Consider the following 16,094-nt stretch of genomic DNA (forward strand, 5'->3'; position numbering starts at 1 on the left):
AATGAATGTATGAAAGCGATTCCTTTGTTTATTTTTTTTTTAAATCTAGACTTTGTATATTCTTTCATTTTGTTTCAGAATCCAGAAAGAACCACCAGGCAAATCTACTCTGATTTGCCTACAGAGACTGTATAATTTTTCCTTTGAAAAAAGGAACAAAATATTTGTTTTAAAAATAATCTTATTTTAAGGGCTCTGATTTCAAGGGACTTGAATCAGTTCCTTTCAAATCCTGCTACAATGATCAGTTCCACCTACCATTTAGAAACATCATTTTACTTAAAGAAGGAATTTTTCTTAATTTCTTCATCCAATAGCTTGATTTTGTTACACTTCAGTTCACAATTCTAATAAGATTTGCTCCCATACCATATTTTTCTATGTAAGTTAACATATGATAATTCATGTCTTAAGGATTTTTCTCGTGCCTGTTTGATTAGTTTTGAACCTGTTTTCTATTCTTCCAAGTATTTTCACATTTTCTGAAGTGTACAGGCAGAATTTGACAGTCTTCTAACAGTAATCTTAACAATACTGTGTACAGAAGCAAAACTCACTGTCCTATGTCTTCATAACATTCTACTTTTTTTTTTGCTGCCAAACATTTCATTTAATATATCATATGTGGTCCATTTGCAGCAGTTCATGTTGAAATGTTTATCTGTAATGACTTTTCCTCCCGCTTGCTCTCACACAAGAGAGTCCCCATTTATAAATACAGTCTAATCCTTTACTTTTCACATGTATTTTCAGGCAGCCAAATTCAAGATAATACATTTTGAGACAGTGACCATCTAACTAGGCGATTTCCATCAGCTGTAAGAAGAAAACATGTTCTATGTTATTTCCAAATGCTTCAGTGTGGGACATTTCACCATTTATAAATTGATACAAGCAGAAGATACATTCTTTTGGAATGCTTTGAAAATTGGCTGCAACGCTGCCTCTCATTCTTTTTCTGAAGGAGTCCAATCCTAGCAATATTTTAAACATTAGATGTAACAGAACTTTATAGTCGTTATTTGATGCAATTGGAGTTTTTGGTGCCGTCCCAATGCAGTTACTAAACAAATGCATCCATTTTGCATTTGGTAAATATATCAAACCCAAAATGATAATTATCTGTTTGGATTATTCAAGCTGTAGTTTACAGCTGGAATTAACTTCCCTGAAACATTACTCTGCAGTTTATTTATTCACTTTTCAGATTGAAATATAATGCCAGATACTTTAAAATCACTCGAAAGAAAACCTTAGAAAAGTGTTAAAATGTGGTCTCACTGAAGGAAATTAGAAATATATATGCTGGAGTGAATGATATTGAATAATGAATATGAATATCATAAGACTGTTAGAGCTAGGAGAAGTGATGGTGTAAATCTAGTGGTACATCAGTTCTGATTATTCCACCTCTGGTTGCTGAGTTCTTGCTGCCCACAAGGGATACATCAACTGCCCTTAATTTTTTATCTTTGTAGTACTTTTCTTCCCACTGATGCTATTGAAATTAAGGTTAGTGCAGCTTTGAAGTTTGAATTTTAGAACCATTGCAATGTGTTATTAAAAAGACTAACTTAAAAGTTTACACTTTCAGTTCTGTGCAACTACCTTTCCATCTTTTTTAACATTTTGAATTCTGGGGATGGCAATCAATTTACAAATATGACAGAAGAAAAAGGTAATGATCCATGAGAACAGAAATGTGGATAAAGAAACTTTTAGTTCTGTTTTCAGAATCTCATTACTGGCATAATAAAACAGAAGTCTATAAACTCAGAATCTGAGTTGTTCATATAAATTGTAGAAAACAGAATATAAGCAGATATTAAAAGGAAATCTATAAAGGATCCAAGTTCTAATGAAATCTGCTATACAGAAAATTGCTTCAGCGTAAGAACAATACTGACTGGAAGCTAGAAATTATAGTAGTTTTATTCTTTGATCTATAACTACAAGACAGGTTCAAGGAAATGGATTTAACACAATGGGTAGAGAGATTTTTTTACTGGAAAGGCTTATGAAAAAATCTGTACTCTTTCTCAACTTAACTGTTTTGAGAAACTAAGAAATATTTTGATTGAGGACCAAAATTATAGTGATTGTATTTAAGGAAACTGCTTCAGAAAAATCAAGACAATAACATTTTGTTAATATGCTAGCCTGAAATTTGCAGGGTAAGTATATACAAATGAGAGCCAATTAAACTGTAATCTGAGCAATAGATGAATCTGAGTCTACCAGAGGAGAAAAAGCCAAGAGAAACACAGGAGAATACTTGTCTACTTCATGTAAAACAAGTCTATAAAAAGCCACTTCCTTAAAATTTAGGTGTAAATGTTTTAAGATGGATAAGGGAAACTGCTTTTTTTCAGTTACAGTACTTCTACATTGGTGTCAGAGGGAATGATTGCTAACATTGATATCTCAGTTCTGTGGAAATGACAACATAAGCTTGATAGGACTAATCTTTTTACCTGAGGATGATCTCAGGTTTCAATAGATTATTCCATCTTAAATGTCTTTTATATACTAATGAAATGGGAAGTAAGAGAGTCTTTCAATATGAGAAGTTAGTGAATTATTTTAGTCTTAAGAATGAAGCCAAAATTGTACAAATTTTCCTGTATATTATTTCTTACTTCTCTCAAACAGAGCTTGGAAAAATAGCAAAGCTTTACTTTGACCCCCTACCCAGCATATTTTTTTCTTTTAACCATCATGGGAAGTGTTTGTAAAATCCAAGGAACAAAAAAGGACTTTTAAGATGGCTTTAATTCCCTAAGAGTAGAGGGCATCAATAGAGATGTGCATGTAAAAATATGAGTTTGCACATGTTGTAGCCACAACTGGCTCATGTGACAGTTACATATTTTTTTGGTTGAGAAAATGTTCTTTCATAATTTCAGTTTTATAATTTGGGGTGGTTTTTTTGGGTTTTTTTTGTGTTTTTTTTTTTTTTTTTTCCTGTCCAATTAGAACTTTTTTCCCTGGTATACCTCTAGCTTTTGTGGGGAAGAAAAGGTGTAGCCATAGGCAGTCCCACAGCTAGACCTACCTTTCCTGTTCTCTGCTCAGTTAGCAGATTTGTCCATTCTGGTATAAAGATGCCAGAGTTTTGTGCTGTCATGTCAGTAGTATTTAATGTTAAACTGACATTCAAATTAAAATGAAATCTTATTGATGCCACACAATGACAGGCAGTAAAAGCAAAACACAGCTGTCTGGTAAAAGTAACAGACTGCAACTTTAAATAAGGAGCAATGCACTACAGCCTCTGAATAACAAACAGGCAGTTTCCCTCTGGTGTCTAACTGATCCCTTACCACAGTCCTGATGCAAGAGGAGTTTTAACAGTGGCTCTTTTAATTCATCATGTGGAGAACTGAACTTATTCTCACTTGTGTCACAAGTGCTTCCTTGTTACTGTTTAGTCCTCATTCCTTGAACATAGTCTCACTTTTCTTAACTATTGGAAAAACAAAAACAGTCCCTCCACACTTTTTCATACATGTCATACACAAATGTTTAGTGACACTGAGTACTGCATAATGCAGACTACTATGTAGTCTGTATGGAGTTCTACAGTACACAGAGTATTCAGCACTATACTGTACTTCCACAATGACTACTCTTAACTCTTGTGAAGATAACTTGTACAGTAATTTTGCTTCTGTCTTATTTGGTGCTCATAGATGTCAGTGCAAAAATTACTTTTATGATTTCTGTTTGGCAGTAGCTGTGTTGTTTTTTATCTTTTAAAGACATTGCCATTTTATGTATGTGTCCAACGTTCATGGAAAGAAGGTAGAGCACTTAAACAATCTTCATATCTCAAAACAGAGGCTGCAACAAACAAGGCAGTGTCTGTGCTTCTTGTTCAAATATTTGTCCATCCTTGTTTTCTCAGTACAAGTTCCCACACAGTTGAGAAGAAAACACTTTTTCCCTTTACAGTACCAGCTAGAACTCTCAAAACTAATTTCTTCTCATGGTGCCTGAAGATGGGTGTCTATATTCATGCTATCATCCACCCATGCTCTCAGAAAGTATCCCAGGGTTGTGATGTGTAAGGAACTTCACCACTATGTAGAATTGCTCTTTGGACTCTCCTCCAGCCTGAGGGCTTTTCACAAGTTCCTTGCACTGGTGGTTGTCTGTCTGACATAGCATGAAGTTGCCCTCGGTCCAGACATCTGCTTTTTTAGGAGCAGTTTATCTAGCTCTCTATGGCAATTTCATGGTTCCTCAGTCCTGTGCAGGATATAATAGAAGCAAAAACTTATCTGCAGAATAAGCCTTGGAGTCCATTGTAATGTGTCAGTGGAAGAGTCCATCCAGGAATACTGATGGATATTATCTTAGGGAACATGTCTGGCTGAATTGGGCCACTCAGCAGTATATTCTGCCTCACTACAGAGTCCTGTGTGTTTCAGAAAGATGCAGAACTACTTATAGTCTTTATGAAGTCTGAAAACCATTCAGAGATTTGTGGTATACCCTGTAGCCAGGTTTTATCTTTCTGAAGGCCTTTCACTCACCAGTTCCTGATTTGCTGCTATAGATTAAAAATGAAGTTCCATGTTAGTTCCTCAGCACTTGTCTTTTATTTGTATCCTCCATTTCCCTATGATGTGAAATTAGATATTTTTCTGCACTTTTGGAATAAGATGGAAATGAGGGCTGGAGAAATTCTCACTAAGGCTTTGTCTTTTTGAGAGTGAAGTTATGTGGACTCAGATTTTAACTTAATGTTAACTTCCACCAATTTTGAATCCATGACCATTTCTTTCACTGAAAACAGAATTCTGGGTGACTATCTTTTCTACTGGAAGAGTGGGCAAGATTCAAGCCCTTGAACTGTGCTCAGCTCCATAGAACTTACATCAAACTCTAGTGTTTCTAAAAGAAAGCAGATTTAAGATTATACATGGATAGATTTATTTTTTTAAAATGTACATTTATTATTTTTATTTACATTTATCATCCTTTATATTTAACATGATTAATTAGCAGTTTTACAATACTGTTTTCATTGGTCTCAAGATATAATTTTCAGTTTAAGAAAGGAAATTTTGAAATACATTTCTCAGAAATGATTCACTGGTTTGGCATTCATACTATTCTGTTATTTTGAAAAACAGTGCCAATTTTCAGTTTAAGTTCTGGGTTACGAACATTCCCTACTCTTACATCTTTCAAGATATAGTGAAAGTTAGTGCATGGAAGGTGAATCTGAATTAGCATAAACTAAATTTATATAAATGGTGTAAACTTGGAAATTATTTTGAGAGAATCCTGAACTGAAATTTAATTTGGTTCATTTCCTAGTCTACAGTAATCAAAACAGTTAAAAGAACGTCAGTGAAAACAATGTTCAGAAACTGCAAACTCAGTCAATTATTCTAGAACACAAGCCGACTCAAATTCAGAAATGTAGTGGCTTTGCTTCAGGCTGTATAGTGTCAGTTGAGCAGAACAATCCAGTAATTGAAAAGAAGCTCTTACAGTTTCCTTTCAGTAACTAATTGGTGTAAAAGATCTGTTCCAAAGAGAACCTTCACATGCTGCAGCAAAAATTAAATTAAAATAAACAAAAGGCAAAAATTATTAAATAGGTATGTCTTAACCTATACTTTTATATATATATATTCACAGGTCATTTTAAGAGCAGTACAAAATTATGTGACTAACCCCAAATTAATATAAGCTGTATTGCATGAATAGAAAAAACTAATCTAAAAGAAAGTCAAAGTTGCAAATTGAGAAGTGAAGATTTAATAAATGCCAAAAGAAAGGTTAGTTAGAAATTGGAATTCAGTTCACTCCTGTACAAAAATTATAATATCCTGTTTAATAACATGATCACATCATAGTGTCTTCCCTCCTTGTCCATCCCCATCCCTATCCCCGTTCCCCATTCTCCCCCTCCCCCCAAATAAACTGCTTTCTGCTTCCAGTGTATTTATTACATAATCTGGCCACATTCTCAAACCTATGCTTCTCCTGTGAGCGGAATGATATTCCTGTTCAGGGCAATGTGATAAGGCAAGATTTAAAAAAAAAAAACTTATTCTGTGAAAATCAAAACGTTTAACAAGATTAGGATGAATTTGCATTCAGTTTTAAAGCATAGGAAAAAAAGCCCTGAATAAGGCATTCAGATTTTCGGTACAGAAGTCTTTACTAGGATTTTCCATTGTGGTAAATTTCAAAACGTCAGTGGTTTTGCTTTTGTTTTATTTCTTCTGTTCAGAATGAAACTGAACTTCAGTTTCATAACCTGATTCATTAAATACTTCTTCTGTATGGGCCTACCTCACAGAATAACTAACACATCAAATTGTACACTCTAAAAACAATTTGGATAAAATTAGGATTTAGGGAACTGGTGTTCAAAAAGACTTAATCTTTACTTTTTTCTCTATTTACATGTCATATTGTGGCTTTTATGTATGTCGTGTTTTTCCCTGCAACCAAAGTTCCCAGTGCCCCAAAATTAAAGAAAAAAAACCACCTTATCTTATTAGTAAATGGGCAGAAAACAGAAGATATTAAGAGAATTTATATTGAATGAAGCATTGTTTCATATAATCATATAGTCTAATCGATATTTTTAGAGCTATACTTTAAAGTTTTGAAACTTTTTGGCAAATAAGCAAAGTAAGATGTCATGTTATGATCTTTTTTAAAAACAAAAAGTGATAGATTAATACAATGAACACCATTTTATTTAGTGAATATAAGCATTGTGTTAACCTTTTGCTTGAAAAGTTATATTATCACATGCTTTGGAGATGAAAATGCTGGCATGGTGATGTTCGTCCACAGTTTGGCGTTTTGCCTATCTTAGGAAAATCTACCAACTTTGCGAATATATAAATCTTTAGCTAAATAGATTTTGTGTGAACAAGTCCTGCCTTAAGAATGAGTACTCCAAAATATTTTTTTCTTTAATGAGCACTCTCAGCAGTCCTGGATTAGGATGGAGGTGAACAGTTTGTTCATCTGTACTGTGTTTGGCTGGGATGGAGTTAATTTTCTTCAGATAATGCTGAGCAGTGCTTGCACAGTGTCAGGGCCTTCCCTCTGTTACTCTGCCACCCCAGGCAGGTAGGCTCAGGGTGGTCAAGAGGGTGGGAGGTGACACAGTGAGGACAGCTGACCTGAATTAAACAATGAAATATAGCGTACCATGTGACATCTTGCTTAGCAATAAAACTTTGGGGAAGTTTTTCTGAAGTAGCCATTGCTTGGGGACTGACTGAGTATCAGTCTGCTGGTGACAAGCAATTGCTTTTGCATCCCTTGTTTGTTGTGATTTTTTTTCCTTTTTCTTTTCCTTTACTTACTAAACTGTCTTTATCCTGCATTTGTCTTTCTAATTCTCTCCCCATCCCACTGTGAGGAAGTGAGAGAGCAACTGGGTGGGGTCTTACCTGCCAGCTGGGATCAAACCACCAACTATCCTGTGTTCTCAGTGCCTACTGTCTTGTAGATAGCCTGAGAAAGTGAGGATAGAGCTGCTTGATTACAATACCAAGGGAAAAAAAAGCCAGACTTGGAGAGGAGGGAAGAAGAGAGAAGGAAGGGAATAGAAGAGCACCTCTCATATTTCTGTGTCTGTAGCTTGGAATAAAGGAAGCTGCAGTACCAAACCAAGGATACTTCAAGAGAAGTGCAGCAGGCAAGAAGAGCATTCTGGGGTATTGGGAAAGATGACATTTGAGACAAAAAGACTATGATACACATATAAGAGAGACAAGCAAGACAAGCTTTCCAAGAAACATTGGAAGCATATGGAGAGGAGGATTGAGACTGCATTGGGAGAAGGAGGCTACAAGAATGAGACTGAGAAAACAAAGAATCACAAAAAATAAAAAAAATACAACAGTAGTGGCAGTCTCTGATAGGAGTATAGGCTGAATAGTCCATGATTAGTAAACTGTGTTCTCCAAAAACACTTAAGGAAAAGCCAGGCTTCTGTTTGAATTAAAATATGTGTATTGCAAATATACATACAGAAGATGAAGAATATTTTTGTAAAAAAGGTCTCTGAACATTTCAAAAGAAAAACTTTTTATTTAGTTTCCAACAATTAGATAATTTGTTGTGCTTAAATCACTGAATTATCTCTCTGTGCATGGGATTAGTAAGGTAAAAGATGTTAACTATTTCTCATTTTCAATTAAGGAAAAAAGAGATTTTATATGAGGTATCAGAACATGTGAAAAAAGGTAATTTGTTAACAGTCAATTTCATTTGGTTCTGACAATTGCCATTTATAGAATCACAGAATCATGGAATCATTTGGGTTGGAAAGTACCTTTAAGATTATAAAATCCAACTGTTCAGTGAACACTTCCAAGTCCACCACTAAACAATGTCCCCAAGCACCACATTTACAGAGCTTTTAAATATCTCCAAGATGGTGACTCAGCCACTTCCCTGGAAAGAATTTTCCGATGCTTGAAAACCCTTTCAGGGAAGAAATTTTTCCTAACATCCAATCTAAACCTCCCGTGGTGCAAATAGAGGCCATTTCCTCTTGTTCTATTGCTTGTTACTAGGGAGAAGAATCTGACCCCCACCTCGCTACAACCTCCTTTCAGGTAGTTGTAGAGAGCAATAAGGTCTCCCCTCAGCCTCCTCTTCTCCAGGCTAAACACCCCCGGTTCCCTCAGCTGCTCCTCAGAAGACTTTTGCTCCAGACCCTTCACCAGCTTTGTTCCCATTCTCTGGATATGCTGCAGAAATTCAATATCTTTCTTGTAGTGAGAAGCCCCAAAATGAACACAGTATTCAAGGTGAGGCCTCACCAGTGCCGAGTACAGGGGCACAATCACTCCCCTACTCCTGCTGGTCACACTGTTTCTGATACAAGCCAGGATGCCGTTGGCTGCCTTGGCCACCTGGGCACACTGCTGGCTCATGTTCAGCCAGCTGTCAACCAATGCCCACAGGTCCTTTTCCACTGGGCAGCTTTCCAGTCGCTCTTCCCCAAGCCTGTAGTGTTGCTTGGAGGTGTTGTGACCCAAGTTCAGGACCCAGCACTTGGCCTTTGGAATCTCATACAATTGGCCTCAGCCCATCAATCCAGCCTGTTCAGGTCCCTCTGCAGAGCCTTCCTACATCAAGCAGATCAACACTCCCGCTCAAGTTGGTGACATCTGCAAACTTGCTGAGGGTGCACTCGATCCCCTCGTCCAGGTCATTGATAAAGATATTAAACAGAGCTGACCCCAGAACTGAGCCCTGGGAAACACCACATGTGACTAGTTTCCAACTGGATTTAAATCCATTCACCACAACTCTTTGGGCCCAGCCATCGAACCAGTTTTTTACCTTGTGAAGAGTACACTTGTCCAAGCCATGAGCAGCCAGTTTCTCCAGGAGAATGCTGTGGGAATCAGTGTCAAAGGTTTTACTAAAATCTAAGTAGACAACATGCACAGCCTTTCCCTTATCCACTAAGTGGGTCACCTTGCCATAGAAGGAGATCAGGTTGGCCTGGCAGGTCCTGCCTTTCCTAAACCCATGCTGAGTTGGCCTGATCACCTGGTTGCCCTGAATGTGCTGCGTGATGGCACTCAAGATGATCTGCTCCACAACCTTCCCTGGCACCAACGTTGGACTGACTGGTCTCTAGTTTCCCAGATCCTCCTTCCAGCCCTTCTTGTAGATGGGCGTCACATTTTCTAACCTCCAGTCCACTGGGAACTCCCCAGTTAGGCAGGACTGCTGATAAGGGATTGAAAGTGGATTGGTGAGCTCTTCCAACAGCTCTCTCAGAACCCTTGGGCGGATCCCATCCAGCCCCATAGACTTGTGTGTGTCTAAGTGGTGTAGCAGGTCGCTAACCTTTTCCCCTCCATTCTGCTCCCAGTTCCTGTCTTCCAGCTCAGGAGGATGGGTACCCAGAGAACAACTGGTCTCACTATTAAAGACCAAAGCAAAGAAGGCATTAAGTACCTCATCCTTTATCACTGTGTTTCCCCCCACATCCAATAAAGGATGGAGATTCTCCTCAGCCCTACTTTTGTTGGTAATATATTTACAGAAACATTTTTTTATTGTCTTTTATTGCAGTAGCCAGATTAAGGTCTAGCTGGGCTTTGGCCCTTCTAATTTTCTCCCTGCATAACCTCATGACATCTTTATAGTCCTCCTGAGTTGCCTGCCCCTTCTTCCAAAAGTCATAAAATTATTTTTTCCTCACTTCCAGCCAAAGTTCTCTGTTCAGCCAGGCTGGTTGTCTTCCCCGCAGGCTCGTCTTTTGGCCCATGGGGACAGCCTGCTCCTGGGCCTTTAAGATTTCCTTCTTGAAGAATGCTCAGACTTCCTGGACTCCTTTGCCCTTCAGGACTGCCTCCCAAGGGACTCTGTCAACCAGGCTCCTAAACAGGCCAAAGTCTGCCCTATGTCCAAGGTGGCAGTTCTGCTGACCCCCTCCTTACTTCTCCAAGAATCAAAAACTCTATCATTTGATGATTGCTATGCCCAAGACCGCCTTCAACCATCACATCACCCACAAGTCCTCTGTTCGCAAACAAATCTGTTGAAGGACTCCTGGCTTTTCTGTGTATGTGTATGAGTCAGAGATTCTCATCCAATCTAAAGCCACTGAGTTTTCCTCTTGTAATTCACATCTATTATCAAGAAAAGAGCTGCTTTGTAAAATCTCCTGTTAGAAAGTTAAAATGCAGTTATGCTTTGAAGTTGAGAAAGAGAGGAGCTAGGAGAGATCACCATAGGTGTCCATATGCATGTATTGTTTTACATTTATATTTAAATTCTATCTTTAGAATATGAAAGTAAGATTTTTCAGTGATACTAATTCAGGTAGGCTTCTTAAGTCTATTTTTTTCTCATATGCTGATATATGCATCCTAGCTATAGTATGTGATTGAAATTTGCAAGCAGATTTCACCTAAATTCATAAACTCAGAAGTGCTGGCCTAAAGATTATGTTCCTTTAATATTAAAAAATTTATCGTATTTGAAGCATTATTTCTGAGACTGTAGTGGGAACACAGTTTCCCTGAATTTGTCAGTGCAGTGGCTTGAAGGACAGAACTTCTTTACCTTCTTTGCCACCTCAACTTGAACGTTTTCTCCCATATTTACAAAAAAAAAAATAATCTATTTCTACACATAGAAATAGATTCTGTTCTAGAATCTCTTCTAGAGTTTGCCATTATATGTTTGTGCAGTTGCATTTACTGAGTTTTAGATGGGATTTGTTCCAAAAATTTGCCCATTTCTTCTGCTTTTCACAAAAAGACTCCTGTTGTTTTGCATTCGATCATTTCCTCTTTTCCAAGTTTTACATGAGTAGACAGTAATGTTGCTGACAATGTCTTCCCACTGCTGTAATTACCATAATTTTCCCATGAGCAAAAATTCCGTCTGAAAGCTTAGGACACTTGAACAGAACAGCCAACATCTTATTGTTCTTTACCCCTGGCCTTCTTGCCTACTTTGGCCTCATGTTGGATGAAAAATGATCATTTCCAGTTCAGGATTATTGACTCAACCCTCTCTGTTTTGGGAAAGAGAAGCTGCAGCTAATGATTATGAGACAAAAGCAACAACTGTAATTATTATCCAACTAATTGTCTTACTGATAAGGAGTTCCTTAAGTCACATAGATGATCTGCACTTAGAAACCTATGACGATGACCTAATCTTTCTTGTGAGATCTTTCTTGCTGCAATAGAAATGTATGATCTTTTAGATACCTCGTTGTTGTTGTTTTGCTAACTGTTAAATTTAGGAAAGTATGAATTATAACAATTGATTAATAAAATCTAAGCAGGGCAAATGTAAAGATATTATTCTGTTCCATATTTCTCATACTGTTATAGAAAAGTAAAACTTTATATTTGGTTGGGATCTTTTTTTAATGTTAGACATTTCAAGTCATTTGTGTGTGCCCCTGAGACCAACGTTTGATCTAAGCTTTCTTCTGACTGACTTTTTTCTCTTTCTGATTACTGTTGAAATGACCTCTTCTAAAATAACTCATGTAAATTACATAAAAATTTTCTAAATTTTGAAATTAAATAGTGTTTATGAAGATACGAATTTTCAGGAGGAAAACAGAGCAGAATACAGTTGTAAGGATATTAACAGTTCAGATGCAGGAATGTAACTGTTTTCTCCCCTTTCATCATTATATGAGGGAACTGTATTTCAACAGATTAAGCTTGTTACCCTAGAATCTAGTCTATTTTTATAACTGAAGATTAGCAATAAATAGGGAACAGATTTTTCAGTCATCAAAACTATGTTTCTCTTTATTTGTTTTAAATAACAGCTGCAGGTCATGGGGGTCTTTAACTTTCAGTCCTGTCTGTGCCATACTGGTTTTTATAAGCTTGTACAAATCTTTTTCCATTTTTCAGTCCATCCTTAATGTTCACGGTAACTTGATGTTGTGGTTTAACGCCAGCTGGCAACTAAACACCACATAGCCACTCGGTCACTCCCCTCTGGTGGGATGGGGGAGAGAATTAGAAGAGTAAAAATGAGAAAAATAATGGGTTGAGATAAAGGCAGTTTAATATGTAAAGCACAAGTCACACATGCAACCAAAGCAAAACAAGGAATTTACTCAATACTTCCCATGGGCAGGCAGGTGTTCAGTCATCTCCAGAAAAGCAGGGCTCCATCACACATAATGGTTACTTGGGAAGACAAACACCATCACTCCAAAAGTCCTCCCCTTCCTTTTTACCCCAGCTTTATATGCTGAGCATGACACCATATGGTGTGGGATATCCCTTGGGTCAGTTGGGGTCATCTGTCCCAGCTGTGTCTCTTCCCAGCTTCTTGTGCATCCCCAGCCTGCTCGCTGGTGGGGTGAGGTGAGAGGCAGAAAAGGCCTTGGCTCTGTGCAAGCACTTCTCAGTAGTTACTAGAAGCATAAAATCAGAGAATCATAGAATAGTTTAGGTTGGAAAGTACCTTTAGAGGTCATATAGTCCAACCCCCCTGCAGTGAGCAGGGTCATTCCTCAGTTAGATTAGGTTGCTCAGAGCCCTGTCCAGTGTCACCTTGAATATTTCTAGGGATGACGCATCTACCACCTCTATGGGCAACCTGTTCCACTGTTTCACCACCCTCATTGTAAAATTTTTTTTCTTATATCCGGTCTAAATCTACCCTCCTTTAGTTTAAAACCATTACCCCTTGTCCTATCAGAAAAGGCCTTGCTAAAGAGATTGCCCCGTCCTTCCTATAGTCCCCCTTTAAGTACTGAAAGGCTGCAATATGGTCTCCCTGGAGACAACTCCTCCAGGCTGAACAATCCCAGCTCTCTCAGCCTGTCCTCACAGGAGAGGTACTCCGGCCCTCAGATCATTTTTGTGGCCTTCTCTGGACCTTCCTCTGGACCAGTCCCATGTCCTTCCTGTGTTGAGGACTCCAGAGCTGGACACAGCACTGCAGGTGGGGTCTCACCAGAGCGCAGTAGAGGGGCAGAATCACATCCCTTGACCTGCTGGACACACTTCTTTTGTTATGGTTGGCCTTCTGGGCTTCAAACGCACATTGTTGGTTCATGTCCGGCTTCTTATCCACCAGTACCTGCAAATCCTTCTCTTCTGGACTGCTCTCAATCTCTTCATCCCCCAGCCTGTATTGATATGGGGGTTGCCCCAACCCAGGTGCAGGACCTTGCACTTGGCCTTGTTGAACCTTATGAAGTTCTGATAGGCCCACCTCTCCAGCTTGTCTAGGTCTCTTTGGAAGGCATCCTGTCCTTCTGGCATGTCAGCTGCACCACTCAGCTTGGTGTCGTCTGCAAACTTACTAAGGGTGAACTCAATCCCACTGTGTATGTCACTGATGAAGCTATTAAACAGTATTGATCTCAGTACTGATCTCAGTACAGACCCCTGAGGGACGCCACTCATCACTGGTCTCCATCTGGACGTCGAGCCATTGACCACACCCTTTGGATGCAATCATCAAACCATTTCCTTATCCACTGAACAGTCCATCCATCAAATCCATATCTCACCAGTTTAGAGAAAAGGATACTGTGGGTAACTGTGTCAAAAGCCTTACAGAAGTCCGGATAGATGACACCCGTAGCTCTTCCCTTGTCCACTGATGTAATTACTCCATCGTAGAACACCACTAGGTTGGTGAGGCAGGACTTGCCCTTGGTGGAGCCATGCTGGCTGCCTCAAATCACCTCCCTGTCCTCCGTGTGCCTTAGCGTAGCTTCTAGGAGGATCTGTTCCATGATCTTCCTAGGCACAGAGGGAAGATCATACAGATACATCTCTGTATTATCAATACTGATTCCAGCACAAATTAAAAACATAGCTCCATACTAGCTACTATGAAATTATAGATTTTAGATGTATCTAGAGAATATAGAAATAATACGAAAATTAACTCTATGCCAGCCAAAACCTTGATTACTCTAAGAGTGAGTGTTCTACAAAAGACTAGAAAAAATGAATGCATTTGTAATCAATGAAGCGTTTGGTAGGTGTTTATTGCAAAGTAGTTTGCACTAAATAACACAAGAAAAAAAATGTGTGTGTTCATGTTATTTCTTCTTCTATCCACCCCCAGAAAGGTCAGACCAGTCCTATTCTCACAGGTAACCTACAGAATATTTTAAAGTACTGACAGTGTCAGTCATTTCCCCACTCATTATAAAGGGGGCTCAGATATGGAGTGTTCCTGAAGATACCTCTCTATAGACATTTGAAGTTAGAGTTCTTAAACTCATATGGAATCTCACCTTTAATCCCTGCTTCTCTTATATTGAGTGTAAATTATAATTAATTATTAATTTGCTTGCTGATGGTAAAGCTTGCTCTCATGCTTTCTATATATGCACAGTAATCATCTTGATGCAGGAACATGCATCAAGGAGAACCTATCTTCTGCAAGTATCGTTATTTATTAAAAGTATTTTCTTTCAGTAAAATCATCACATACAAAAACTGTCTTCTGCTACTTGTTTATGTGTATTTAACTTACTTCTTAAATTTATAATATTTTTTCTTTTTTATGTGTGGATGTTATAGATGTATAGAGCAGAACAGAAATTTTGAATAGCACATATGGACACAGAATCTGGTTGGAAATTGGTGGGGAAAGGCCTTAAAACTTTTTGTAATATACTTATTACAGAAGAAAATTACAGAAGAGTTTTCTTTTTCATTTTATGTAAAAAAGACTTGTTACTGACAACATAGATTAACATCACTATTTTACATTTGACATGTTTATGTTTTCTTACATGTTGCTTAAGTTCTGAAACTCCTGTTAGAAAGTATTATCTATTGAATGACTGTCTCATCAGTATAGCCAAACATGAATTACCGATAGATTGCAAAGGTTCTGAGAAATTGAGATTATACCTCTCAATTTCCAAAGGATACAAAGCAACAGGTATTATTACTTATTGTGAACTCATTCTGCTGTACAAGCATGTAGAAATATATCAGTTTATTTGAAAAACATGGCTCCTTTGGTCTCTTTCAGATGATCTGTGTTGGAATGTAAAATATTAAATCACCAAGACATAAAAATATTTCAGCCCTCCTTACAAAAACTTGACAGATGCAAGAGAAAGAGATTGGGAGCTAATTTTGTGCTAGTGCACACAGCCCATGTCCATTTGTCATCCTAGGCTCTTTGAAAGTTCATGCAAGTTTCTGATACTTCACTATAGCCACATTATCCAACCACTTTTCTTTCTTTAGACTTTTCTATCATCCTAATTAGGTAGAGATTTTGTAATTGGCATGTTTTCCAGTACATATTATAGACTTTTTTTCTCCACAACTGTAGGTTTCAATAGCACATAAATGGTTCCAAGACAGAATGAAAATGCCAGGAACTCTCATTTTGAATTGCATTGATTTAATTAAATAGATTATGTTATGGATGTTTAAGATGCAACAACTGCAGAATGAGTATTTGTTGACATTTACATGCATTTAGAAATCCATTATAGACTCTGAACATTAACTCAAGTGCCATTTCATACTTCTAATTACTCTTCAGTAGTTCAAAAATGATTCTGTGTAAAACATATAGATTGTGTTTATGAGCTTAAATTACTT

The 16,094-nt window shown here is 37.8% G+C and overlaps 1 protein-coding gene across 1 annotated transcript in view; it reads left to right on the forward strand.

The window, feature by feature from the left end:
- Positions 1 to 16,094, forward strand: part of CSMD1 (CUB and Sushi multiple domains 1) — a 1,235,979-nt gene that overhangs the window by 975,274 nt on the left and 244,611 nt on the right. The gene's annotated exons all lie outside the window — the stretch shown is intronic.

This window comes from Phalacrocorax carbo, chromosome 3, assembly GCF_963921805.1.
Source record: "Phalacrocorax carbo chromosome 3, bPhaCar2.1, whole genome shotgun sequence".
NCBI lineage: Eukaryota > Metazoa > Chordata > Aves > Suliformes > Phalacrocoracidae > Phalacrocorax > Phalacrocorax carbo.